The sequence below is a fragment of the Culex pipiens genome, chromosome 2, assembly GCF_016801865.2.
Source record: "Culex pipiens pallens isolate TS chromosome 2, TS_CPP_V2, whole genome shotgun sequence".
NCBI lineage: Eukaryota > Metazoa > Arthropoda > Insecta > Diptera > Culicidae > Culex > Culex pipiens.
The window spans coordinates 65,666,148-65,693,072 of record NC_068938.1 but is presented as its reverse complement, the minus strand read 5'-3'; the positions used below and the strand labels follow the sequence as shown (position 1 = coordinate 65,693,072).

The following is a 26,925-nucleotide window of genomic DNA, read 5'->3' as shown; positions in this document are numbered from 1 at the left end:
GCAAAATGGCTTCTTTGGGCATTCCGAAGGCACCAAAAAAGTTTCAGCCGGATTAAAAAATACAAAAAAATCGAATGACCGAAATTCTAGAGAACTGCTCATGTGTCAATGTTCAAAAGGTCAAAATGACAAAGAGTCGATAGTAGACAAAATGTTCAATGAAATACTGGTCAAAAGTGGACAAAAGATAATTTCTATTGAGCTGATCCATTCTTTCAAAATAAAAGAAAACTATTTATTTTTAAATTGAAGTGTATTTTAGGTGAGCTTGATGAACGGTGTCTTGACTTGATCTAGATTAAAGCTTGAAGAGAGGGGGGATTTGAAACAGAAGATAAACGATAAGCTGATCAGATTGATGAGGACAGGTTGTTGAATGGAACGGTTTTGATGAAATACATGCTTAAAAATTAAAATAAAAGAAGTTTTACTAAAAATTATTATTTTGGTAATCTTAGGTGATAATTGCTTCAGTTACTGAACCTACATTTAAAAAAATTTCTAACACTCAAAAAGTTTATATAACCTTTTTTGTATTCTTGTATTTTTTTTGTATTTTTGTGTTTTTGTATTTTTGTATTTTTGTATTTTTGTATTTTTGTATTTTTGTATTTTTGTATTTTTGTATTTTTGTATTTTTGTATTTTTGTATTTTTGTATTTTTGTATTTTTGTATTTTTGTATTTTTGTATTTTTGTATTTTTGTATTTTTGTATTTTTGTATTTTTGTATTTTTGTATTTTTGTATTTTTGTATTTTTGTATTTTTGTATTTTTGTATTTTTGTATTTTTGTATTTTTGTATTTTTGTATTTTTGTATTTTTGTATTTTTGTATTTTTGTATTTTTGTATTTTTGTATTTTTGTATTTTTGTATTTTTGTATTTTTGTATGTTTGTATTTTTGTATTTTTGTATTTTTGTATTTTTGTATTTTTGTATTTTTGTATTTTTGTATTTTTGTATTTTTGTATTTTTGTATTTTTGTATTTTTGTATTTTTGTATTTTTGTATTTTTGTATTTTTGTATTTTTGTATTTTTGTATTTTTGTATTTTTGTATTTTTGTATTTTTGTATTTTTGTATTTTTGTATTTTTGTATTTTTGTATTTTTGTATTTTTGTATTTTTGTATTTTTGTATTTTTGTATTTTTGTATTTTTGTATTTTTGTATTTTTGTATTTTTGTATTTTTGTATTTTTGTATTTTTTGTATTTTTGTATTTTTGTATTTTTGTATTTTTGTATTTTTGTATTTTTGTATTTTTGTATTTTTGTATTTTTGTATTTTTGTATTTTTGTATTTTTGTATTTTTGTATTTTTGTATTTTTGTATTTTTGTATTTTTGTATTTTTGTATTTTTGTATTTTTGTATTTTTGTATTTTTGTATTTTTGTATTTTTGTATTTTTGTATTTTTGTATTTTTGTATTTTTGTATTTTTGTATTTTTGTATTTTTGTATTTTTGTATTTTTGTATTTTTGTATTTTTGTATTTTTGTATTTTTGTATTTTTGTATTTTTGTATTTTTGTATTTTTGTATTTTTGTATTTTTGTATTTTTGTATTTTTGTATTTTTGTATTTTGTATTTTTGTATTTTTGTATTTTTGTATTTTTGTATTTTTGTATTTTTGTATTTTTGTATTTTTGTATTTTGTATTTTTGTATTTTTGTATTTTTGTATTTTTGTATTTTTGTATTTTTGTATTTTTGTATTTTTGTATTTTTGTATTTTGTATTTTTGTATTTTTGTATTTTTGTATTTTTGTATTTTTGTATTTTTGTATTTTTGTATTTTTGTATTTTTGTATTTTTGTATTTTTGTATTTTTGTATTTTTGTATTTTTGTATTTTTGTATTTTTGTATTTTTGTATTTTTGTATTTTGTATTTTTGTATTTTTGTATTTTTGTATTTTTGTATTTTTGTATTTTTGTATTTTTGTATTTTTGTATTTTTGTATTTTTGTATTTTTGTATTTTTGTATTTTTGTATTTTTGTATTTTTGTATTTTTGTATTTTTGTATTTTTGTATTTTTGTATTTTTGTATTTTTGTATTTTTGTATTTTTGTATTTTTGTATTTTTGTATTTTTGTATTTTTGTATTTTTGTATTTTTGTATTTTTGTATTTTTGTATTTTTGTATTTTTGTATTTTTGTATTTTTGTATTTTTGTATTTTTGTATTTTTGTATTTTTGTATTTTTGTATTTTTGTATTTTTGTATTTTTGTATTTTTGTATTTTTGTATTTTTGTATTTTTGTATTTTTGTATTTTTGTATTTTTGTATTTTTGTATTTTTGTATTTTTGTATTTTTGTATTTTTGTATTTTTGTATTTTTGTATTTTTGTATTTTTGTATTTTTGTATTTTTGTATTTTTGTATTTTTGTATTTTTGTATTTTTGTATTTTTGTATTTTTGTATTTTTGTATTTTTGTATTTTTGTTTGTATTTTTGTATTTTTGTATTTTTGTATTTTTGTATTTTTGTATTTTTGTATTTTTGTATTTTTGTATTTTTGTATTTTTGTATTTTTGTATTTTTGTATTTTTGTATTTTTGTATTTTTGTATTTTTGTATTTTTGTATTTTTGTATTTTTGTATTTTTGTATTTTTGTATTTTTGTATTTTAGTATTTTTGTATTTTGTATTTTTGTATTTTTGTATTTTGTATTTTTGTATTTTTGTATTTTTGTATTTTTGTATTTTTGTATTTTTGTATTTTTGTATTTTTGTATTTTGTATTTTTGTATTTTTGTATTTTTGTATTTTTGTATTTTTGTATTTTTGTATTTTTGTATTTTTGTATTTTTGTATTTTTGTATTTTTGTATTTTTGTATTTTTGTATTTTTGTATTTTTGTATTTTTGTATTTTTGTATTTTTGTATTTTTGTATTTTTGTATTTTTGTATTTTTGTATTTTTGTATTTTTGTATTTTTGTATTTTTGTATTTTTGTATTTTTGTATTTTTGTATTTTTGTATTTTTGTATTTTTGTATTTTTGTATTTTTGTATTTTTGTATTTTTGTATTTTTGTATTTTTGTATTTTTGTATTTTTGTATTTTTGTATTTTTGTATTTTTGTATTTTTGTATTTTTGTATTTTTGTATTTTTGTATTTTTGTATTTTTGTATTTTTGTATTTTTGTATTTTTGTATTTTTGTATTTTTGTATTTTTGTATTTTTGTATTTTTGTATTTTTGTATTTTTGTATTTTTGTATTTTTGTATTTTTGTATTTTTGTATTTTTGTATTTTTGTATTTTTGTATTTTTGTATTTTTGTATTTTTGTATTTTTGTATTTTTGTATTTTTGTATTTTTGTATTTTTGTATTTTGTATTTTTGTATTTTTGTATTTTTGTATTTTTGTATTTTTGTATTTTTGTATTTTTGTATTTTTGTATTTTTGTATTTTTGTATTTTTGTATTTTTGTATTTTTGTATTTTTGTATTTTTGTATTTTTGTATTTTTGTATTTTTGTATTTTTGTATTTTTGTATTTTTGTATTTTTGTATTTTTGTATTTTTGTATTTTTGTATTTTTGTATTTTTGTATTTTTGTATTTTTGTATTTTTGTATTTTTGTATTTTTGTATTTTTGTATTTTTGTATTTTTGTATTTTTGTATTTTTGTATTTTTGTATTTTTGTATTTTTGTATTTTTGTATTTTTGTATTTTTGTATTTTTGTATTTTTGTATTTTTGTATTTTTGTATTTTTGTATTTTTGTATTTTTTCCTCTCCGATTGTTGGCATAGACTTACATCCCGGAAAATTTCCCCACAAAAAGCTCGGAAGCAAGAAGGGCAAAACGCCTCCTTCCCGTAAGTGCTTTCGCCCTACTTCCTGAGTTTCTTGCTTCATGCGCCCAAAGTGATTTTGCGGAAAATGCGCGTACTTTTACGTGCTGAAACCACTGATCTAGCTTTTAATAATTTTCCACACATTTTGGTTGCTGACACGGTACCTGGAAGCATATTTTGCCGTCAGTCTCAATGCCGCCATTAGCAGCAGATTGTTTTTTTATGCACCAATTTTGAAGAACTTTGTATGGTGATGAAGTTTTTCCCTGCAAATTTGGTACACTTTACTGCATTTTGGAGTTAAAGTGTTTCGTCTTAGCAGTTTTTCCTCGTTGGTGGGAGACTTTCGTGAACTGAATTCAAATGCGTTTGGTTAGAGGTTTGATGAAAATTAATGAAGACGTGTAAGAAATCTGTTAATTAAATTGACAAATGATAAAATGTTATTCGAGGAACTGTGAGTCATTCCAAAAGTGCTTTCTTCAAAATAGTGTTAAATTTGTTTTCATTTAAAACCCACATATCGCTTGTTTGCCATTTTTAATATGAAGCCTTTATAGTGATAAACAAAAAAAAGCTTCAACTAAGTCCTGTATCATCGTTTTAGAACAGCCAGTTTAAGGTTCTCAAAACTTAGGTCAATTTGCCTCCAGGACAGCTACCTTGATTTAATTACAGATAAGAACCGACCTCCGAACCGTCAACCTCGTTGCCTCACAGCACGCAACTCAGGGGGGATGGAATTCCAAGAACACATGCCACAAGGTAGAACATTTTATGATGAACACAATTTTAAGAGCTCAAAAAGTGGGGATAAAAGGATTTGTTTGTGATTTTGAGACGGGACATGGGTCGGTTTGGTATTGTTGAAAATGACAGGTTAAGTGATTTTTTTTATTTTCGCATCTTCTGGAGTTTTAAAGGAGAGTATTTTTTCTGTATAATTTTTCGCCAACATCAGATGTTTCTTTCGATAATATATAAACAAATGATATGAATCTTAATTTAAAGGAAGGTACGACAATAGGTTGAAGAGCATCAGGTCGAATGTGAGCAATTCTCTACGAAATCGGTCTTTTTTCTTCAACTTTAATTTTTGTATTTTTTAATCCGACTGAAACTTTTTTGGTGCCTTCGGTATGCCCAAAGAAGCCATTTTGCATCATTAGTTTGTCCATATAATTTTCCATACAAATCCATACAAAAATGATGTATGAAAATTCAAAAATCTGTATCTTTTGAAGGAATTTTTTGATCGATTTGGTGTCTTCGGCAAAGTTGTAGGTATGGATACGGACTACACTGGAAAAAAATGATACACGGTAAAATTTTTTTTGTGATTTTTTTAATTAACTTTTTATCACTAAAACTTGATTTGCAAAAAAAACACTATTTTTGTATTTTTTTAATTTTTTGATATTTTTTAGAGGACATAAAATGTCAACTTTTCAGAAATTTTCAGGTTGTGCAAAAAATCATTGACCGAGTTTTGAATTTTTTAATCAATACTGATTTTTTCAAAAAATCGAAATTTTGGTCGCAAAAATTTATCAACTTTATTTTTCGATGTAAAATTGAATTTGCAATCAAAAAGTACTCTAGTAAAATTTTGATAAAGTGCGCCGTTTTCAAGTTATAGCCATTTTTATGTAACTTTTTTCGAATAAGTCGCAGTTTTTATTTTTTTAAATTAATGCACATGTTTGCCCACTTTTGAAAAAAATATTTTTGAAAAGCTGAGAAAATTCTCTATATTTTGCTTTTTCGGACTTTGTTGATACGTACTTTCGTTGCTGAGATATTGCAATGCAAAGGTTTAAAAACAGGAAAATTGATGTTTTCTAAGTCTCACCCAAACAGCCCAACATTTTTCAATGTCGATATCTCAGCAACTAATCGTCCGATTTTCAATATCAAAACATGAAACATTCGTGAAATTTTCCGATCTTTTCGAAAACAATATTTTTAAAATTTTCAAATCAAGACTAACATTTTAAAAGGGCGTAATATTGAATGTTTGGCCCTTTTGAAATGTAAGTCTTGATTTGAAAATTTTGAAAATATTGTTTTCGAAAAGATCGGAAAATTTCACAAATGTTTCATATTTAAACATTGAAAATCGGACCATTAGTTGCTGAGATATCGACATTGAAAAATGTTGGGCTGTTTGGGTGAGACTTAGAAAACATCAATTTTCCTGTTTTTAAACCTTTGCATTGCAATATCTCAGCAACTAAAGGTCGTATCAACAAAGCCGAAAAAGCAAAATATAGAAAATTTTCTCAGCTTTTCAAAAATATTTTTTTCAAAAGTGGGCAAACATGTGCACTAAATTTAAAAAATGAAAAACTGCTACTATTTTGAAAAAAGTTACATAAAAATGGCTATAACTTGAAAACGGTGCACTTTATCAAAATTTCACTAGAGTACTTTTTGATTGCAAATTCAATTTTACATCGATAAATAAAGTTAAAAAAATTTTGCAACCAAAATTTCGATTTTTTGAAAAAATCAGTATTGATTAAAAAATTCATAACTCGGTCAATGATTTTTTATACAACCTGGAAATTTCTGAAAGTTGGCATTTTATGTCCTCTAAAACATATCAAAAAATAAAAAAAAATTAAAAATAGTGTTTTTTTGCAGATTAAGTTTTAGTGATAAAAAGTTAAATAAAAAAATCACCAAATTTTTTTAACCGTGTATCATTTTTTTCCAGTGTAGTCCGTATCCATACCTACAACTTTGCCGAAGACACCACATCGATCAAAAAATTCATTCAAAAGATACAGATTTTTGAATTTTCATACATCATTTTTGTATGGAAAAAAAAAACGAAACTATTGGCACTACGCCCCCCGGGGCATGGCCTTCCTCTAACGTGGGATTTCTGCTCCAGCGCCTCTGACGAGACAGGAGAAACCGGGACCGACGTTTTACTTCACCATCCGATAGAAGCTCAGTGGATAAGGCGGGAATCGAACCCGCGTCTCATAGCATCATCGGGATCGGCAGCCGAAGCCGCTACCCCTGCGCCACGAGACCCATTTTTGTATGGACAGCTGTCAAATTTGTATGGAAAATTATATGGACAAACTAATGATGCAAAATGGCTTCTTTGGGCATTCCGAAGGCACCAAAAAAGTTTCAGCCGGATTAAAAAATACAAAAAAATCGAATGACCGAAATTCTAGAGAACTGCTCATGTGTCAATGTTCAAAAGGTCAAAATGACAAAGAGTCGATAGTAGACAAAATGTTCAATGAAATACTGGTCAAAAGTGGACAAAAGATAATTTCTATTGAGCTGATCCATTCTTTCAAAATAAAAGAAAACTATTTATTTTTAAATTTTTATTTTCAAATTTTTATTTTTAAAATAAAATAAAAAATTCAGATCTTTCGTGCGCGAGAGAGGAGAGCCATGCTCCCTTTGGATTTTTTCTCTTGATGAACATCCAAAGATTTTCTTTTGATGATGATTATTCCATCGCTGTTCCTTTCAGTAAATCTCAACAAATTGCCATTTTTTGAATATATACACGGAAAAAATCCCGATTTTATTTTAACTTTGATTGTGTATAATTTAAATTTAAATTTAAAACAGGTATGATTTTAATTTTTGAAATTATTTCATATGTTAAAGAGGACTTGAAAAAGGCCGTAGTGCAAAGTTTAGGACAGTCCAAAATATGATACAACAAACTTGATTTAAAAAAAATATAGTTAGATGAAAAAATATAAAATGTCCAACAATATTTTAACTCAATTCAGTATTATTTGTGAATAATCAAGTTTTGGTAGTCCTTTCAGCTATGTTTCACATCCAACTATTTAGTCTAGTTGATTTGTTTCAACAAGAGTAGAAACATCAATAAAAAGTACCGGTAAAATTAAACTAAAAACTTTCAAACATTTTTTTTAATTTTGCGGTTTTCAGGTTATTTTAGATTAAAAACAAAAGAAACATTTTTTTGCTATTAAAACGTGATTTATGAAAAAAGCACCCCGCAATTAAAGATACTTTAGATAAGATGAGAAAATTTCTTAAAAATTTAACTTTTTGACTTTGTCGATCGACCTGCTGGTGGATGAGATACAGCTTCTCAATTGTCAAATTTGAAGAGAAAAAAGTTTATTTTTTCAGTATCATCAACTTGATCTCATTTTTCAACTCCCGATATCTCGGAAGTTGAAAAATAATTTGGTGAAGTTTTCGGCCCATTTTAACATAATTAATTTTGAAATTTCAAAATCAACACAGTTCTTGGCCCATTCAAAAGGTTTCTTTGGATATTAAATCATTTAAAATTTTAGATTTGGATTTAGATTTAGATTAGATTTAAAACATAAATATTGAAATAACAAGCCATAGTTTCGATTTTTTTTTTTAACGTTTCATCATTTGCATGGAAAAGTGTTTTAAAATGTATTTTACACAAGTTCAGTTGTTTTGCAATGATTAGTTTTAAAAAATGTAAGATTTGACGAAATCATAAAATTTTGCAAAAAAAATTGCGATACTAAACATCCAAAATTTTCAAAAATTAAAAAGATTTTTAAATCAACCCAAACATGTTTAAAAATGATTCTAAACGTATGGGAATGCATTTTAAATTGATTTCAGCTGATTGCAGTTCAATTTCCATTGAAATTTTTAAGTTTGTTGAAAAAAAAATTTGCCCCCTGATTTTCCGGGACAACTTTGAAAAGGGGGAGACAAAAACTTCAAATGGAATTTGTACCAGCCTTATCCGAAGTGGAATTTCACCAAGGCCTTCGGATTATCGAGTCTGTACTGTATTGATGAACAGATTTATGTATCCTAATACGAAAAAAAATCTACAATTTATATTTCCTTAGTCACATTTTTTACCATCCCAAACTGTAGCACAAAATATGCCTTTTTTAGTCCTCAAAAACAAATAAAATAATTTCGAAAATAAAAAAAAATTAACAAAATGTATCAATAAAAAATTTGGGATTTTTACATTCTAATCTAATCTAATCTAATCTAACCATAGCGCAGCTTTTTTCTTTCAAATGAATTAATTCTCATTTCGTTAGGCGTCATCCATAAAGTATGTCACGCTCTAGGGGGGGAGGGGGGGTCTGATCAAGTGTGACATTGCGTGTTATAAGTATAGGAAAAGCGTGACAAAGGGGGGGAGGGGGGGTAAATTTTGGCTGATTCTAGCGAGACGTACTTTATGGATGAAGCCTTATATTTTTTTTTTGAGTATGAAAACATCCTTGCAAACAAAAAAAGTTATTTATGTTTCAAGAAGAATTATCTGATTCCAAACTTTTTTTGAAGTTTTTTTTCTGATTATGTGTTGTATGTTGTATGCTGAATATGTTGAATGACAAATAGTCCACCTTCAACATATTTTTGAGATTTAATTTTTTTGGACAACTCATTTAACTTTCAACAATGTTCTATTCAAACTGTTGGCTTTAAGTAAGTAAGTAATTATATTATTTATTTTTCATTTTCATTTTTATTTGGGCAAACTTCCAGGAATCACAGAAAATTGTAAATTTAGCTAATTTTTTTTATTACATATGTAAGCTTGAAAACAACAGAATTTAAGTCCTTTCCTCTAACTATCCCACTTCTATTAGCTATTTCGAAGGTAATTTTTACTTTTTTTCCTTCTCTGTTCAATTTGTTCTTTTTAGTACCAGTAAACTTTCTCCCCACTTCGAACAAATCAGGTTGAAAGGTAGTTCATATCTCAGCTCAGGACAACAACTGCACCAATATAATTGTTAAAGCAACCTTATAAATGATATGAAAATAATTTTACATAACAAAATTATCACATTGATTATATAGTTTAAGATCTTAAATAAATTTTCTAACTGTAAAACATTGCTGTTGCTGTGTTGACCAATTGGATTTTTTTACAAAAATATATTTTAGTCTTGTGTCATAGCTCATTTGCATTCTTGGCATTTTTGTTGTCTTAAAAACTATACTTTAATTTATAATGTTGATTCTGGTTGAAAATTAACCAAAAAAAAATATTTCAAATTAATTTCAGTCAACAAATCCAGAGTTTTTTTTGAAAAGGACCAATAAACCATTGTCTTTCATATGTTTATAGGACCTAATCAAAAAAAAACTCGAGAAATGTTTTTCACAGTAAATGTCTAATTACCACGAGCCTCCCCCACAGGAAATTCCAATCAAATCGTCATGACGACTCCAATTAGCAGCGCCCATTTCCGTTCCTAATTACGTTAAAATGAGCACGTGGTTGACCTCTCGGGGTGACTAGAAATCCAACATGGTGGGAGGGCTGACTGATGTTCTTTGAAGTGTAACGAAACCCAACGATAAATCTTAGCCCTCGCGACTTGTCCGAACACAACACAGTGCTAATGATGAGACACCGCCACAGCTGCTGCTGGGGTGAAAAAGTAAATCTTTCCCAGTTCCTGAGAGGAACACCCTTGAAGAGTATCGGGGCCGGCATTTACAAAGCGGATTCAGTGGCAATTTCATTCTCAACTTAATGTTAACATGTTAAGGTTAATGTTAACATTCCATAGGTCGCCTCCCTAAGGTGTCGTGTGATAAGGTCCAGTTTGTGACGATACACTACCTTCCCTTTACTAAGCAATCGATTCCAGAAGGGAAAAGATCACCAGTCGTGTTGGTCCGAGCCGGGATTTGAACCCCGATCTACCGCGTACGAGGCGGAAGCGTTACCACTGTGTTACGTGGCTCGGTCAGGTGAGGCCTGCTGGGGTGAGGCCTTCCCAAATTGGATAAAAATCGAAGACGCGACTTCCGACGCGTCTGCCATGGTCTGGTGGTTGCCCAGAAATAGAACGGGAACTCTCACTCGAAGCCGGTCGTCCCGCTCCCGCTTAATAAATTATGAAAGTTTCTTAAATAAAAAGGCAATAAATCTCGTTAATTTGGGCAGACTTGCGGAAGTGAGAACATAAAAGGTTCGTCCTGCCGGAAGTCGGCAAGTCACTTCGGGGCAGCCTCCTTGGGTGGCAAGGTTATGAAAAAAGTTTTTCGCTGATCGGTGACGGCATCAGTGCTGGTCGGGAGGGGGAATTCACCCTCTCGTTCTGTTGACCGGGAGTTCTCGGGCATTTGGGGAGGACAACGTGTGAAAAGTGATACAATAGTCGTGACAGATTTATGGGGAATTTATTGCTGCTTGTAGGAGGCATATTTCGATTTTTATCTAGGGTTTATCGATTAGGCTGTTTGACGGAGGAAATTGATTCTGCTTTATTTGATTTGTATTCTTTTTCTTTTATTTTGTAACTTTTATAGGAATGCACCTTTTTACAAAACTTTTGAAGTACTCAGCTAAATAAAGTATCTTTCTCCTGCTTACATTACAAGTCACACAGCAAAACTTTCCCTCTATCAAGTTGTTGGCATCCCCCAAGTATCTACTCTTCAGTCACACATTGTTTACCCACGTGACTTCCGCAAGTATCGCGAAAGTTAATACCGGTGCCATTAATGCAATTGGAATGATTTCAGTGCGCGCACTCCGCAGTAATTAAGCACCTTCAAGTTCTTTCCAGCAATCTTCATGGTAACAAATCATCGTTGAAACTTGATTTACGGCGTAATTAATCCACACACCACTCCCCTCTGTTTTGTTTATCATGATGTCCATTTCAGGAGGGGTCAATTTGTCAATTTCTGCACATTGAAATTTCTCAATTTAGGAAGGTATCAACCTGTACCACAATTCGCAAATTGACCCAAGACTCCATCAAAGCAGATCATTACACGGTCTCGAGTGTTATGATTTGCTTCTTTTTCTTCGTTACCTTTGTTTGCGGAGGACTTCAGAGTAGGACTTCAGGGAAACTGAGTGGGGGTGGTCATCTGCCTGGCAACCTGGGTGGGTGGTATTTTCCCCCACGGGGGCAGTGAATCACTTTTGCGTCTGAACATCACCGAACTCAATCGAAAATGTTTGAGCTGATAGCAAGTTAGACTGGTAGTGAGTGAATTTACGGTGGGATTATAAGGATTTATTAAAAAAAAAATCATCTTACTCAAACCTAAACAGTAAAAAAATCATGATAATATTACAGCTGCATAGAGGTACATCTTTTTGTCAGAAAAAATGTGTAATTTTACCACTTTTCTGGTGTAATGTAACTTTTCAGTCTAAATTGTGGTTAAATTACATCATAAAAGAGGTAATATTCAACTTTCCAAAAGTTGAAATAGTGCTATTAAAAATCTTACTAGCTAAAGTTTTAAAAGAATTTCAAACCTTTTTATTGCTTTATCGCGATTTATCGATACATTCAATTTTTAAACCAAAACCAGCCTAAACTTTAAAAAAATTGTTTATAAAAACAAAAGTTATAGGTAAAAAAAAGTACACAGTAAAAAAATCATGGTAATATTACATCTGGGAAGGGCTAAATCTTTTATGTCAGAAAAAAATGTGTTATTTTACCTCTGAAAATGTGTAATTTTACCACTTTTCTGATGCATTTTTTACTGTGTACTACTATGAATACACTTTATTTTGATTGATATCAATGCCACTTCACAATTTTTGACACATATTTTCATTTTTTCTTAAAACTTGTTGAGTTCCACAAACACTGCTAATAACAACATTCATTTTTGCTGCTGCCAATTTCAGTAGGATTTATTTACGCTAAAATAACAACAAAAAACAAGCAACATTTCCTCCCAGTTGTCAAATACGCTTGGAATTACACTGTAAAATTTTAATCTTAGAAGTTTCAAAATTCAAAAGTAAAAAAAAGTAAGTTTCAAAATGCAATGGTGTAATGTTGTTCCAATGTTATTTTACCAAAAAAAGGTTTGTGAAAAAGTGCAATAAGAAAAAAAAAGAATTTAAATTTTCACATAACTGTTAGAAAAAGTTGAATTTTAGAAAGTTGAAAATTTGATGGATGAATATCACCCCTCACCTCTTTCATGCGTAATTTAAAATTTCAAATTCAATCAAAACTGACGACAATTTTACCAGTTCCTGATGAATAAATATACTTTTCTTTTGAAAAAATAAAAAATCAGATGTAATATTACAATGTATTTTTTTTACTGTGATGTTAAACGGTATGTTGGTTGTGACACAAAATCTGTCCAGATGTAATATCACCAGTTTTTGTACTATGTTAATTGTTTGAACAAACCAGCAATGCTAAGTTGCTTGTATTGACTTTGCGCAGCTGTTGGTTTCAAAAAAAAAATGATTGGCTAAGCGATTTTTTGCAAATATCAGTAAAATCAAACCAAGATAAGAGTGCTGATTTGCCGATGGTTTCCTCCGCGTCTAATTTTATAATCATTTAAAATTTGTATCAACAAATAAATAAATTTAACGCCTTCAATTTATTTGCTCATTCAAAATAGGAATTGAAAACGGAAGTAACAAAAGGAACCTAAAATAATCATCATGAAAATGCAGTTCCAAAATTAGTCATTGCGATCCAATTCACTAATGTCCCAATTTTAGAAAATTAGAATTTCGCTTCAGTAGTTTAAAATTTTTCAAACGAATAGCAATTGATTTTCGTTTTCGTTTTTTTCGAAAGAAAAAAAAACTGTGATTCAAACCAATAAAATATTATCTCGAAAAATATTTTAATTTACATAAGTTATGTGTATTTCCACATATTCCACATAAAATTAGGTGAAATTACATCAAAACAGTGGTAAAAATCCACTATTATACACAAAAAAATTAGGGTAACAATCGTCAGTGAATGGTGACAGATTTTTTTGTCAAAAAATGTGTAATATTACATCAGGAACTGTTGAATTTTCATCGGTTTCTGGTAAATTTTCATCAGGTTTACATTTTTACTCAATTTTTAGGTGAAATTTCTCAAAAAGAGGTAATATTCAACGCGTCGCGTAAAAAGAGGTTTGACTGTACATTGTTTAAACTATAATTATTCGATATATTTGCTCCAAAAATCTCCATATTTTTTTCAAAATTTAGACATTTAAAAAAGTTATTTAAAAAGCAATTTGTTGAGAAACCTGGCTCAAAAATTTATTTACACAGAAAAAATGGAAATATTCATCAGATGACAGATTTTGTGTCAAAAAAAAGTTTAATAATATATCTGGTGAATTTTCAACAGATTTAGGTGAATTTTCATCTGGTTCACTTTTTAACACATTTTTTATGTAATATTACTCAAAAGGTAATATAAAAACTGCCAAGTTTTCAACCTTCCTAAATTCAACTTTTTTTCTGTGTAGATTAATTCTGAGCGGATAAGTTTTTGTTTTGTCAGAAAGGTCCTTTAAACAAAGGAAATCTCATAAAAAATCTCTAAATATGCAGGTGGGTCAAGAAACTCTTTCCGTAGTAATCAGAATTTTGCCAAGATCCAACAAACCAAACCTTTTTATTTTTTGCATTTTGGATAATTTTGAATGCCGACAGCAGGGGTGATGTTGAGTACATTTTTTGCATTTTTGTATGACACAATCTCATCCCCAGGCACAATATGATGACGGTACTCCAAGATAAAACTAAATTCAAAAATACCCAAAAATAAAAAATGGTTTATGGTCCTTGACAAACTCCAAAAATGTTCTACGGCATAATTGCAACATATTTTGAACAATGATTAAATGCAAGCTGCTTGAGAATTGAAAAAAAAAATATACGAAAATTTAATCAACTTGGAGTTTAAAAAAATGAATGTATTTAAAAATTTAAGGTGGAAAATCATAAATTTTCCAAAAAAATAAACCATTGGTGGTATGATTTCGATATTATTTTTGACTTAGTTTAGTGTTTGGCCAACATACTTTTTTTTAGTCAAAACAAGTTTGCATATTCTATTTATTGGTCCCACTGGTCTATAAATAAACGCAATTTGTTGCAACTTAAAAACGATGATGTTAAAAAAAAACTGCAAAATTATTAAAGTCACACATTAAATAATATTATTAAAGAATTTAACTTTTGCAATTCCGTTGTGTAACTTTGAAGTTAATTTGTAATTAGTTTATTTATTATAGCATATTTCCTAAATTCGGGTTTAACAAATTTCAAATTAAAAATGTACCGCAAGTATTGTAATGTTTCCCAAATAAGAAAAATTTTCATCACACAATTTATACCCAAAACCCCACCGTCCTTCAAAAACCCATCAACGCGCGTCAAACGGAAGCTGCCATAAAGTGAATTATTGGCTTCAGATTCCTAGAAGAAGTGAAGAAGCAATGCTACTTCCGCGGAAACTATGGAATCAAACTTTTCACCAAGAAGAGTGGGAAATAATGGGGTTCATGGTGATGACTGCCGACAACTTGAAGCAGAAGCAGCCAAATTTAGGGAAAAGTTGATCCTTTCATGCTTTCTGACACTTTTTTGGTAAGAATAATTTTGATAAAGTGGCAGTTATTGAGTTAGAAAAGTAGGAGAAGTTTGATTAGTTTTCGACTGCCATCAATACTGCCCTAGATATTAGTCATCGAAATCCGAACAATTAAATTGCAATGCTCAACTTTTCTCGATACGATTCCAAAATCATTTCAAAACTTCCGGGTCAGCATTTCCGACATCATCTTTTTGCACTGATAATAGCCAAACTTTCCACACTTCCTGATCCCTGGACGATCTCGGACAAGTGGACCAAAACCCCTCGAGGGAAGACAGAGGGGAAAATCCAGTTTGAAGCTTTGCCCAATCAATTCTTGGCCTCAAATCGGCTGCTCGTCCATAAATCGGCTGCCATCATAAAACGATATCGAACTTTTTGCCCTTCTCTTCGAATTTGACGATAAGTGGGTGGGAAGTGGGCGGAAAATCCCAAGTTGAGAAAACTTTTTGAGCGACACTGGTAAAACCACTTTTAAGCTTATTTTTTCATAAATTCCACTGAACGACGATTTTTTTTTATTTTTACTGTGCCACCAAAGTTGACGAAATACTCCTCAAGCGAGGGAGGAACAAATTCGATGAAAAAAATTATTGAATTCTGCTGCTGCTGCCGGATGGCATAACTCACAAATTTGGACCGCGCCGGTCGCAAAGCATGATTTTTTATTGCGAGTTTTATCATTGTTATTGGGAACGAGGACATCGCGACAATGATCGATGGATGGGTGGATGGGTTTTTTTTTTCTTTGCTCTGCAGACGCGCGTGTTAACTTTGAAGGACTTTTTTATTGCTCGGGAGCTATAAAAGATGTTCGTCAGTTGGAAACGATGAGAGCAAACGAAAAAAAAACTTGTGAAAAAGTTTTTTGCTTGCTTCGGTAAATAAATGACATCAGCAGTTACAATGAAAATTGGAGCAAGTTAGTAAGAGCAACACTTGGAGTCGAGTGTTATGATAACATTTTAAATATGATTTTAAAAGAATATTATTTATTCAAGAAATTTGTTTACAAAAGAAGCTGCATCTTATTTGTTCTAGAATAATAATTTTTTAATGATGAAGCATCTTTGATACAATTAAAGTAAGGGTAGGACGGGTAATGACTGAGTCCGGTGCAAAACCATGCATTTGAAGGTGAAAAAAAATGTTTCGAAATAGTTTTTTTTATCCTATTCCTTAAATGCAATTATCCAGAAATCAACTCGGCAGAATATCCAAGAATTCCATTCTCCAGAATGAACCATTCCCTAGATATGTTTATTGTTTTTGTTTGACCAATGCAACTCTTAGAGATTTACTATTCATTTAGGTACACTCAAATCTTGAAATGTAATTTAAAAAGAAAGGTAAATCTTCATTAATAATTTCCTTTAAAAATAACTCATATTTTTGATATTTTTGAATCTGAAAATCGTATAAATCAGGGTTAAACTCTTTGAGTTTCCATTTATAAAAAATAATACCTTTCTTAACCTTAAATAGATTTTAAAATTTCTAAGAATTTTGAATATTAATTAAAAAAAACAAGCTAAATACTCTTATTATTGCTTTGATTAACAAAATAAATTAAAAATGACTAGTTTTTGAAGATTTTACACTTAATTATTTTTTTTTTCTTTTTAAATTTATGCATGATATGTTTATTATTTTACAATCAACATTTTTTTAAATTTGTTGAAAAGTACAATCATTACTAGTAAAGTTTAAGTGTTTTATTATAATTTAAAGAAAAACTAGGTTAAATAACAATCAATTTTGTTCATGTTCAATTTGAAAACTTAATTGTTTCCGAAAAGCATTTTCAAAAAATATGATCATTAAGGATTAGGATCATTAAGGAAGGGTCTCGTGGCGCAGGGGTAGCGGCTTCGGCTGCCGATCCCGATGATGCTATGAGACGCGGGTTCGATTCCCGCCTTATCCACTGAGCTTCTATCGGATGGTGAAGTAAAACGTCGGTCCCGGTTTCTCCTGTCTCGTCAGAGGCGCTGGAGCAGAAATCCCACGTTAGAGGAAGGCCATGCCCCGGGGGGCGTAGTGCCAATAGTTTCGTTTTTCGTTTCGATCATTAAGGATGCACAACAACTAATGAAGGTAAAAGTAAGTAAATCTTTCCCAGTTCCTGAGTGGAACACCCTTGAAGAGTGTGTAAGGTTAATGTTAACATTCCAAAGGTCGCCTTCCTAAGGTGTTGTTGATAAGGTCCATCTTTTGACGATACACAACCTTCCCTTTACTAAGCAATCGAATCCAGAAGAGAAACGATCGCCAGTTGTATTGTTCCGAGCTGGGATTTGGGGTTTGAACCCCGATCTACCGATTACGAGGCGGAAGCGTTACCACTAGGCTACGTGACTCGGTCAATGCAAAAAAAATGATTTAAATGATTGTCAATAATGAATTTACTCAAAGTTAAAAAAAAATAATCTTGAAGTTCTAATGCATTAAATCTAAGAATTTCGAAACAGTGCAACATTTTTTTTGATAATTTTCAATTTGAAGGAAAATTTTATTCAATCTACACAAAAAAAGTGTAAATTTATTCAACACTGAAATTATGAATCACATGTAAACTCAGTTGATGTAAACTAAATATTCGATGTAATCGCCTGTATTACACGTAAAGTCATGTGTTTCTGTTTACGTTTGATTTGATGCAAATATCAAATCGCATTTAAATTTAAATGATTCATGACGTGCAAAAGTGTTACATCATTAATGATGTAACATTCAGAGTTATTTTTATCTGTGTACGTTAAGTAAGGAAAAAGTGAAAATAAACTAATGCTAAGTTCAAAATTTCAAAACCATTAATTTTTTTCACAAAACACAACATTTTTGAAAACGCTCATAGCTTTTTAATTAAAATCATTTTTTTTCGGTTTTGTGTAGAATATAAACTTTGATTCAAAATATAGAAGGATCTTTTAAAATTATATTTTTTATTTAGAAATTATTATTAATGTCATTCAACACAAAATGATTCTAAATTAAAATATTCGACCCTCAACTCTGGTCAGAGACAAATAAAGGGAGAGTGGGTCCATAGAGCTGAAAAAAACAAGAATTTATAAAATAAAATACATTCAATTGTTCAAAACGGCAAACCATTTATCTTGTAAACTGTAACAAATTTTATTCCAAGCTTTTTTCTCCACCTTCCAAATATTTTCGAAATTTTGAACAAGTTACAAAAATTATTTTTATTCAAAAATAAACTGGTATAGTCGATTTTTTTATCTGTGATTTGTTTTAAAATATTTGAAAATATCATGAAGAATGTAAATTCAATACCTAAACTATAAAACAATGCATGACTTACAGTTGATCTAAAAGTAAAGTAAGTTGATCTTAAACATGACCAATTTCACTTTTCATGCTGTACACTCGACTGGCTCAGAAACATTTTTTTTTTGTAACCATGCTTTAAATTGTATTAATCATTTTAATATTTTTTTTTTTTGAAGAATGCTACACAGTTTTAAAAACAAAAAAAAACTCTGATTTTCAAGTAAATTGCCAAAAAATAATTTTTTAACCAATTTCGGATTTTAGAAAATATTGGAAAAAAGAACTTAAGGAAATTTTAGGGTTGGAGGTTTGACTTGTTTTACGTGACTTTGGCAATGTTTTTAAAAATGTAATTTTTCCTGGCTATGACTTTAGCTGTGCTTTTCATTAACGTTTTCTATATTTTATGTAAAAATAAGTACGCAGTAATTTTTATAATGTCCCAGACTATGTCTCTAAGCATTTTTAAAACAATTTCTATACAAGAGCAATTCTGTGAGATTTCGGTCATTCGATTTTTTTTGTATTTTTTAATCCAGCTGAAACTTTTTTGGTGCCTTCGGTATGCCCAAAGAAGCCATTTTGCATCATTAGTTTGTCCATATAATTTTCCATACAAATTTGGTAGCTGTCCATACAAAAATGATATGTGAAAATTCAAAAATCTGTATCTTTTGAAGGAATTTTTTGATCGATTTGGTGTCTTCAGCAAAGTTGTAGGTATGGATATGGACTACACTGAAAAAAAATGATACACGGCAGGGGCGCCGACTAGTCCAAAATGTTAGGGGGGGCACGGTTGTTTTCCGAAATCGATAGGTAAGAGTGGCGATTAGATGTTAAAGTTTGTATATCACGAATTTTAATAATTTTATTACGATGTGATACGATTTTTTTTTTCATCCGGAATCCATTTTTTTTAAGAAAAAGATTGATAAATTACCGTGATTGAGAATGTTAATTGGGGAGAATTTTTTATATGTTTGCAAATTCCTTTTCATTGGCATATTTTCACTTATTTTCTAGAAGTAAAATTAAATAATAAAAATAATCAGAAATTTAAAAATTCAACAATACAAATTTTCTAAAACTAAAAACAAAAGTAAAAAGCAAAAATTTAAAACATCATAAATTTAAAAATACAAATACATGTATTTAAGAATTAAAAATCTAAGAATTTAAGAATTTAAGAATTTAAGAATTTAAGAATTTAAGAATTTAAGAATTTAAGAATTTAAGAATTTAAGAATTTAAGAATTTAAGAATTTAAGAATTTAAGAATTTAAGAATTTAAGAATTTAAGAATTTAAGAATTTAAGAATTTAAGAATTTAAGAATTTAAGAATTTAAGAATTTAAGAATTTAAGAATTTAAGAATTTAAGAATTTAAGAATTTAAGAATTTAAGAATTTAAGAATTTAAGAATTTAAGAATTTAAGAATTTAAGAATTTAAGAATTTAAGAATTTAAGAATTTAAGAATTTAAGAATTTAAGAATGTAAGAATTTAAGAATTTAAGAATTTAAGAATTTAAGAATTTAAGAATTTAAGAATTTAAGAATTTAAGAATTTAAGAATTTAAGAATTTAAGAATTTAAGAATTTAAGAATTTAAGAATTTAAGAATTTAAGAATTTAAGAATTTAAGAATTTAAGAATTTAAGAATTTAAGAATTTAAGAATTTAAGAATTTAAGAATTTAAGAATTTAAGAATTTAAGAATTTAAGAATTTAAGAATTTAAGAATTTAAGAATTTAAGAATTTAAGAATTTAAGAATTTAAGAATTTAAGAATTTAAGAATTTAAGAATTTAAGAATTTAAGAATTTAAGAATTTAAGAATTTAAGAATTTAAGAATTTAAGAATTTAAGAATTTAAGAATTTAAGAATTTAAGAATTTAAGAATTTAAGAATTTAAGAATTTAAGAATTTAAGAATGTAAGAATTTAAGAATTTAAGAATTTAAGAATTTAAGAATTTAAGAATTTAAGAATTTAAGAATTTAAGAATTTAAGAATTTAAGAATTTAAGAATTTAAGAATTTAAGAATTTAAGAATTTAAGAATTTAAGAATTTAAGAATTTAAGAATTTAAGAATTTAAGAATTTAAGAATTTAAGAATTTAAGAATTTAAGAATTTAAGAATTTAAGAATTTAAGAATTTAAGAATTTAAGAATTTAAGAATTTAAGAATTTAAGAATTTAAGAATTTAAGAATTTAAGAATTTAAGAATTTAAGAATTTAAGAATTTAAGAATTTAAGAATTTAAGAATTTAAGAATTTAAGAATTTAAGAATTTAAGAATTTAAGAATTTAAGAATTTAAGAATTTAAGAATTTAAGAATTTAAGAATTTAAGAATTTAAGAATTTAAGAATTTAAGAATTTAAGAATTTAAGAATTTAAGAATTTAAGAATTTAAGAATTTAAGAATTTAAGAATTTAAGAATTTAAGAATTTAAGAATTAAAGAATTTAAGAATTTAAGAATCTAAGAATTTAAGAATTTAAGAATTTAAGAATTTAAGAATTTAAGAATTTAAGAATTTAAGAATTAAAAAATTTAAGAATTTCAGAATTTCAGAATTTAAGAATTTCAGAATTTAAGAATTTAAGAAAACCAAAAACGTTTTAAAATGGATTCCCAATACTCAATAATGCTGATTTCCTGAAAATTTTCTGTTTTTAGTATTATTCTCTACTCCCTGATTTTTGGCATATTTTTTTAGGGTGCAGTTAAAATTTCTTTAGCCTTTTTTTAAATCGATCATAGCTTGTGTTTTTAAAGATTATAATGTGGAATTGTCTCAGATTAGGTTTTAATTTGTCGGTTTCTCAGTAAAGAGGCGCGCTAGTTTTCAAAAATTTACCTTTTTTGAAACAATTGTATTTTTCGGCTAAAATTTGTATATAAGGGTTAACGGTTAACAAATGTATTTGAAATCTTTTCTATGATTACCCAAAAAACTATCGAATTTATCAGCATTTTTGTAAATGTCAAGCAGTCAACAAATGACCATTTTGAAATGTTTCAGTTTATATTCGCTAAATCCTGATCTACAATGGCAAATCGCAGAATGTTGCGTTTGAAAACTTGATGATTGTTTTCGCAAGAGTTTGCGTAAGTTTGATTGTAGATGAAGTGCTATGGAAAAAGTACATTGGTTTTGTTTTTGGAACAACATGTACAGATAGAAATCTTATGAGCAAATCCGTAAAATCTATGTTGACGACATCTCTCAAATCATTTACCGATGCCTCTGTGCTCTTGTACTAAGCTTACTGATTTTCCTATAGAGCACAGCGGTATAGATAAAACGTTGTCGATTTAGAAAAAAAATGCATCTAAATCCAGAAAATTGTAAACGATTTTGTTCAAAAAATTTCAGCGATTTCGGAAACAACAAATGTTTTTGAACTATTTTACGGATTCGCTTACAAGAATTCTATCCGTGTGTACAAGCAATGTTCCATTTAAAATTTGATATTTTTTTCAATTATTTCTGTGATTTTTTTATATTTGATATAAGAATATTTTTCTTCCAAAGTTTCTGGGGGGGCACAATGTATGGGCTGCCCCCCAGCCAAATTTTAGGGGGGGCAAAAAGTACTGTGCCCCCCCAGAGTCGGCGCCCCTGATACACGGTAAAAAAAATTTGGTGATTTTTTTATTTAACTTTTTGTCACTAAAACTTGATTTGCAAAAAAACACTATTTTTAATTTTTTTTATTTTTTGATATGTTTTAGAGGACATAAAATGCCAACTTTTCAGAAATTTCTAGAATGGGCAAAAAATCTTTGACCGAGTTATGATTTTTTGAATCAATACAGATTTTTTCAAAAAATCGAAATATTGGTCGCAAAAATTTTTCAACTTAATTTTTCGATGTAAAATCGAATTTGCAATCAAAAAGTACTGAAGTGAATTTTTGATAAAGTGCACCGTTTTCAAGTTATAATCATTTTTAGGTAACTTTTTTGAAAATAGTCGCAGTTTTTCATTTTTTAAAAATAGTGCCCATGTTTGCCCACCTTTGAAAAAAATATTTTTGAAAAGCTGAGAAAATTCTCTATATTGTGCTTCTTCGGACTTTGTTGATACGACTCTTAGTTGCTGAGATATTGCCATGCAAAGGTTAAAAAACAGGAAAATTGATGTTTTCTAAGTCTCACCCAAACAACTCACCATTTTCTAATGTCGATATTTCAGCAACTAATGGTCCGATTTACAATGTTAAAACATGAAACATTCGTGAAATTTTCCGATCTTTTCGAAAAAAATATTTTTAAAAATTTAAAATCAAGACTAACATTTCAAACGGGCCAAACATTCAATATTACGCCCATTTGAAATGTTAGTCTTGATTTAAAATTTTAAAAATATTTTTTTCGAAAAGATCGGAAAATTTCACGAATGTTTCATATTTTAACATTGTAAATCGGACCATTAGTTGCTGAAATATCGACATTAGAAAATGGTGAGTTGTTTGGGTGAGACTTAGAAAACATCAATTTTCCTGTTTTTTAACCTTTGCATGGCAATATCTCAGCAACTAAGAGTCGTATCAACAAAGTCCGAAGAAGCACAATATAGAGAATTTTCTCAGCTTTTCAAAAATATTTTTTTCAGAGGTGGGCAAACATGGGCACTATTTTTAAAAAATGAAAAACTGAGACTTTTTTCAAAAAAGTTACCTAAAAATGATTATAACTTGAAAACGGTGCACTTTATCAAAAATTCACTTCAGTACTTTTTGATTGCAAATTCGATTTTACATCGAAAAATTAAGTTGAAAAATTTTTGCGACCAATATTTCGATTTTTTGAAAAAATCTGTATTGATTCAAAAAATCATAACTCGGTCAAAGATTTTTTGCCCATTCTGGAAATTTCTGAAAAGTTGGCATTTTATGTCCTCTAAAACATACCAAAAAATAAAAAAAATTAAAAATAGTGTTTTTTTGCAAATCAAGTTTTAGTGACAAAAAGTTAAATAAAAAAATCACCAAATTTTTTTTACCGTGTATCATTTTTTTTCAGTGTAGTCCATATCCATACCTACAACTTTGCTGAAGACACCAAATCGATCAAAAAATTCCTTCAAAAGATACAGATTTTTGAATTTTCACATACCGTAAAACGGGGTGACTTTGATAGCCGGGGTGACTTTGATAGGTTTGAGATTTTTCCGCAAAATGAAGAGTACAAATTAAATACGTACGGAATGGTAGTAAATCATACTGAAAGTGGTAGAGAAGTGTTCAAAGTACCTCAAGAAGAACATTTCATAAAATTTTGAAATGTTTGAAAAGTTAGTTAACTATAATTAAGAAAGTGTTGATGAATAGCAATATTTAAATCTTCTCAAAGTGTCATATTTTTCTCAACGAACATGATTTTGAATCGGAAAACGGATTGCATTTTTGGATTCTTTGGACAATTTTCCGCTAGGAGAAGGTAAAATAAGTTTGTAAATAATAAATATTATGTGTTTTTGAAACAGTAATCGAAAAAATCCCTTGTTTTATAAGCATTTTCAGTTGAACAAATTTCATATAACATGTGAAAACTTTTGATGTTTGCTTCTAATTCAGTTTGAAATGCAATATTAATCGATAATTTCATAACCAAAACTAATTTCAACGAATTTCAGGCAAATTTCTAACATTTGAACCATTTTTCCTAAAAATTTTATGTATTTTAATAGAAAGCTTATAAACTTAGTTAACTAAATATAAACATTGATTTTTTCCTTGAAAACTATATAAGCAACCTTAGTAATGGTACATTTGACGTAAAAATAAAGTTTGAACACCTAAAATCTGATTTTAACAAGAAAAACTATGACTATCAAAGTCACCCCGGAATTCAAACTAAGAATTTTTAACGTAACTATTATTTTAAACACTATTGAAATAACTTTTTTTCAAAAATAGTGTATGGACCTCATGTAGGCTACCCCAGTACATGTTTTAAAAATAAAAGTCTTAAGAAAAACCTTACCAGTTGGAAAATATGCCAAAAATAAATTGAAATCCTATCAAAGTCACCCCGGTTTACGGTATCATTTTTGTATGGACAGCTACCAAATTTGTATGGAAAATTATATGGACAAACTAATGATGCAAAATGGCTTCTTTGGGCATACCGAAGGCACCAAAAAAGTTTCAGCCGGATTAAAAAATACAAAAATTAAAATTAAAGAAAAAAGACCGATTCCGTAGAGAACTGCTCACAAGCAATGAAAACAGAAAATGGGGAAACGAGCAAATAATTTAAAAAGTAGCTGTGAAAACATGAAAAAACTAATAAGGCAAAAGGTAATGAAAGGAGGCAGTGAATAAGACAAATAGGATATATGACCCTATTTTGGATCTGTTTCCTTAAATTGAGCTGATTCAGGCTTTTAAATCCTACTTACTGAATCCAATTAACAAAAAGTGTAAGCAGAATAGTTTTCTAGCTTACATCTTCCAAAAATGTTAACAATTTTGATTATTTTCGCTTATTCAGCCACTTTTTCCAATGACTTTCGCATTTCTTTCCCTTTTCCTAGCACATCGAGTTGGTCCAAAAGCTACGGCTTCGTTGCTTATTTTGGCTCGCGACACCTTGTAGAAGTTCTGTTTTGCACTGACATCAAGCTATTTTCATACGGTGGCCATGCAATATAACGATTAGTTAAACCGTTCCTGAGAACAATGCGAATTATGTTGATGCTTTGCATAGTAGGTCCAAAATAGGGACACATACCCTATCAGAAACAAACACAAACTAAACAAGATAATTGCAAATTAGAATACTAAAAATAAGACAAGAAGAACATGAAACAAGAAAAGTAGAGTTTTTCGTAGAAAAAAAATTGCTCAAAATGACTTCCTAAACACAGGAAAAATAAAAAAAACGATAAAAAATTTTGGTATTCAAGTGTTAATCTGTTCTCTGAATTAAAGTTTCCCATTCAAACGTTCCAAGTTTAAGGAAAAAGTGGACCAGACGACCTGTGCGATTTCTAGGTCCTTAACCCTATTTGTTTGGTGTATTTTAGCGAACAATACACTCGTGACCTTAATTCCTTTTCTGATGCTCTGCAACCGAATCACTTCTGCCACGTCAGTTGAGCAAACAGCATCACCAACAGCAGCAAGCGCAGCTCAAGCAAACAAACAGCATTATTTGTATTATCAAATTACAATCATCCAACTCGTTTGCTGCCACCGACTGGTTACACTCGAACTCTACAAATTTGAAACTTGTTCTACCGAACTGCACTGACACAACAAAACACCGAAAAACTTTGTGTGTCACTTCACTTTTGCCAACCCAACAGTTCACGATAAGGTACAATTCGTACCTTGTGTCAGAGTATGTTTGCCCCACCTCCTGTGAGAGTGTGTGTGCGGGGGTGTTTGGTTTTTGTGTAACTCTATTCTGCTTCGAATGGTAGTTTTTCCCTCCAATTACACCTGCTGTCAGCTGCATTTTTGCTCCAGTTTCAGAAAAAGATTCTATTTTCGTCACATTACATCTATTTTAGTCATATGCACGATTTGACAGCTGAAACCGAGTTTGACGATTAATTTCTCGGGTGCCCAACTAAGAACAACTGCCCAAAATAGGTTTCTCTCCCCCAGGTTCATTTGTCTGATTTTCTCTCGGAATCAAAGCGAGCTGTTTGCGCTACAATTTCCATTTCTTCTTTTCTCTTTTCTCTCTCTTTCTACCCCTGGAAGGATGCAACCTGGACAACGGTGAGGACTGCTTCCGGCAGTGCATCTACACCGAGGACGGGGGCCGGGACGCTGCCTGCAAGTGTGATCAAAGCATATCGTCTTCCTGTGAGTATTCCTACTACTACGAGTATCTACTCTTGTCTGTTTGTTTCTGTTTATGTTTTCATGGGTAATTAGCAAAAGTACAGCAGCGAGCGCGCGTCGGATGCACCACCCGACTACTGCTGACACGCCGCGTGAAAGCTGGTGAATGCTGGTATTAAAGTGCACTTTGAGGGTGCTTTCGCTGGCTGACTACTTGTGGGAAATGAAAGCGCATTATGAAGTGGATGCAGCTCTTGAAGGTGTGTTCTTTGTGTCGGCACTTTGCAACAATAAGGAAAGTCTTGAATTAAAACTCTCTTGCAACACTTTGTAACATATGTTTTCCATTACATTATTAGATTTTGACATAAAAGTTTGATCAAAACAGAAATATTGCTCTGAATAGTCGATTTCAAACTTTTGATTGTTTTATAGAGTTGCTGACAAAGATCATTGTCCAAATGTCTCTATTTTGATGCGGACTTCCCTTCTATGCACACTCCGGGGAGTTCCGACTAAGGACCTTAACGATTTTGGCCAAAATTGGTATCAAACTTTGACTCAGAGTTGGCCCAAAAAATCAGAGGGAAAATTTCAAAGGTACAATTTGGCTTTTTCGAATGCT

General features: G+C 29.0%; 1 protein-coding gene across 1 annotated transcript in view; it reads left to right on the top strand.

Moving 5' to 3' along the window:
- LOC120418404 (uncharacterized) overlaps positions 1–26,925 on the top strand; it is a 326,864-nt gene that overhangs the window by 7,269 nt on the left and 292,670 nt on the right. Inside the window, exon 2 of the mRNA XM_039580780.2 lies at positions 26,217–26,321. The gene's annotated coding sequence lies outside the window, so the exon portion shown is untranslated. The remainder of the gene's footprint in view (positions 1–26,216; positions 26,322–26,925) is intronic.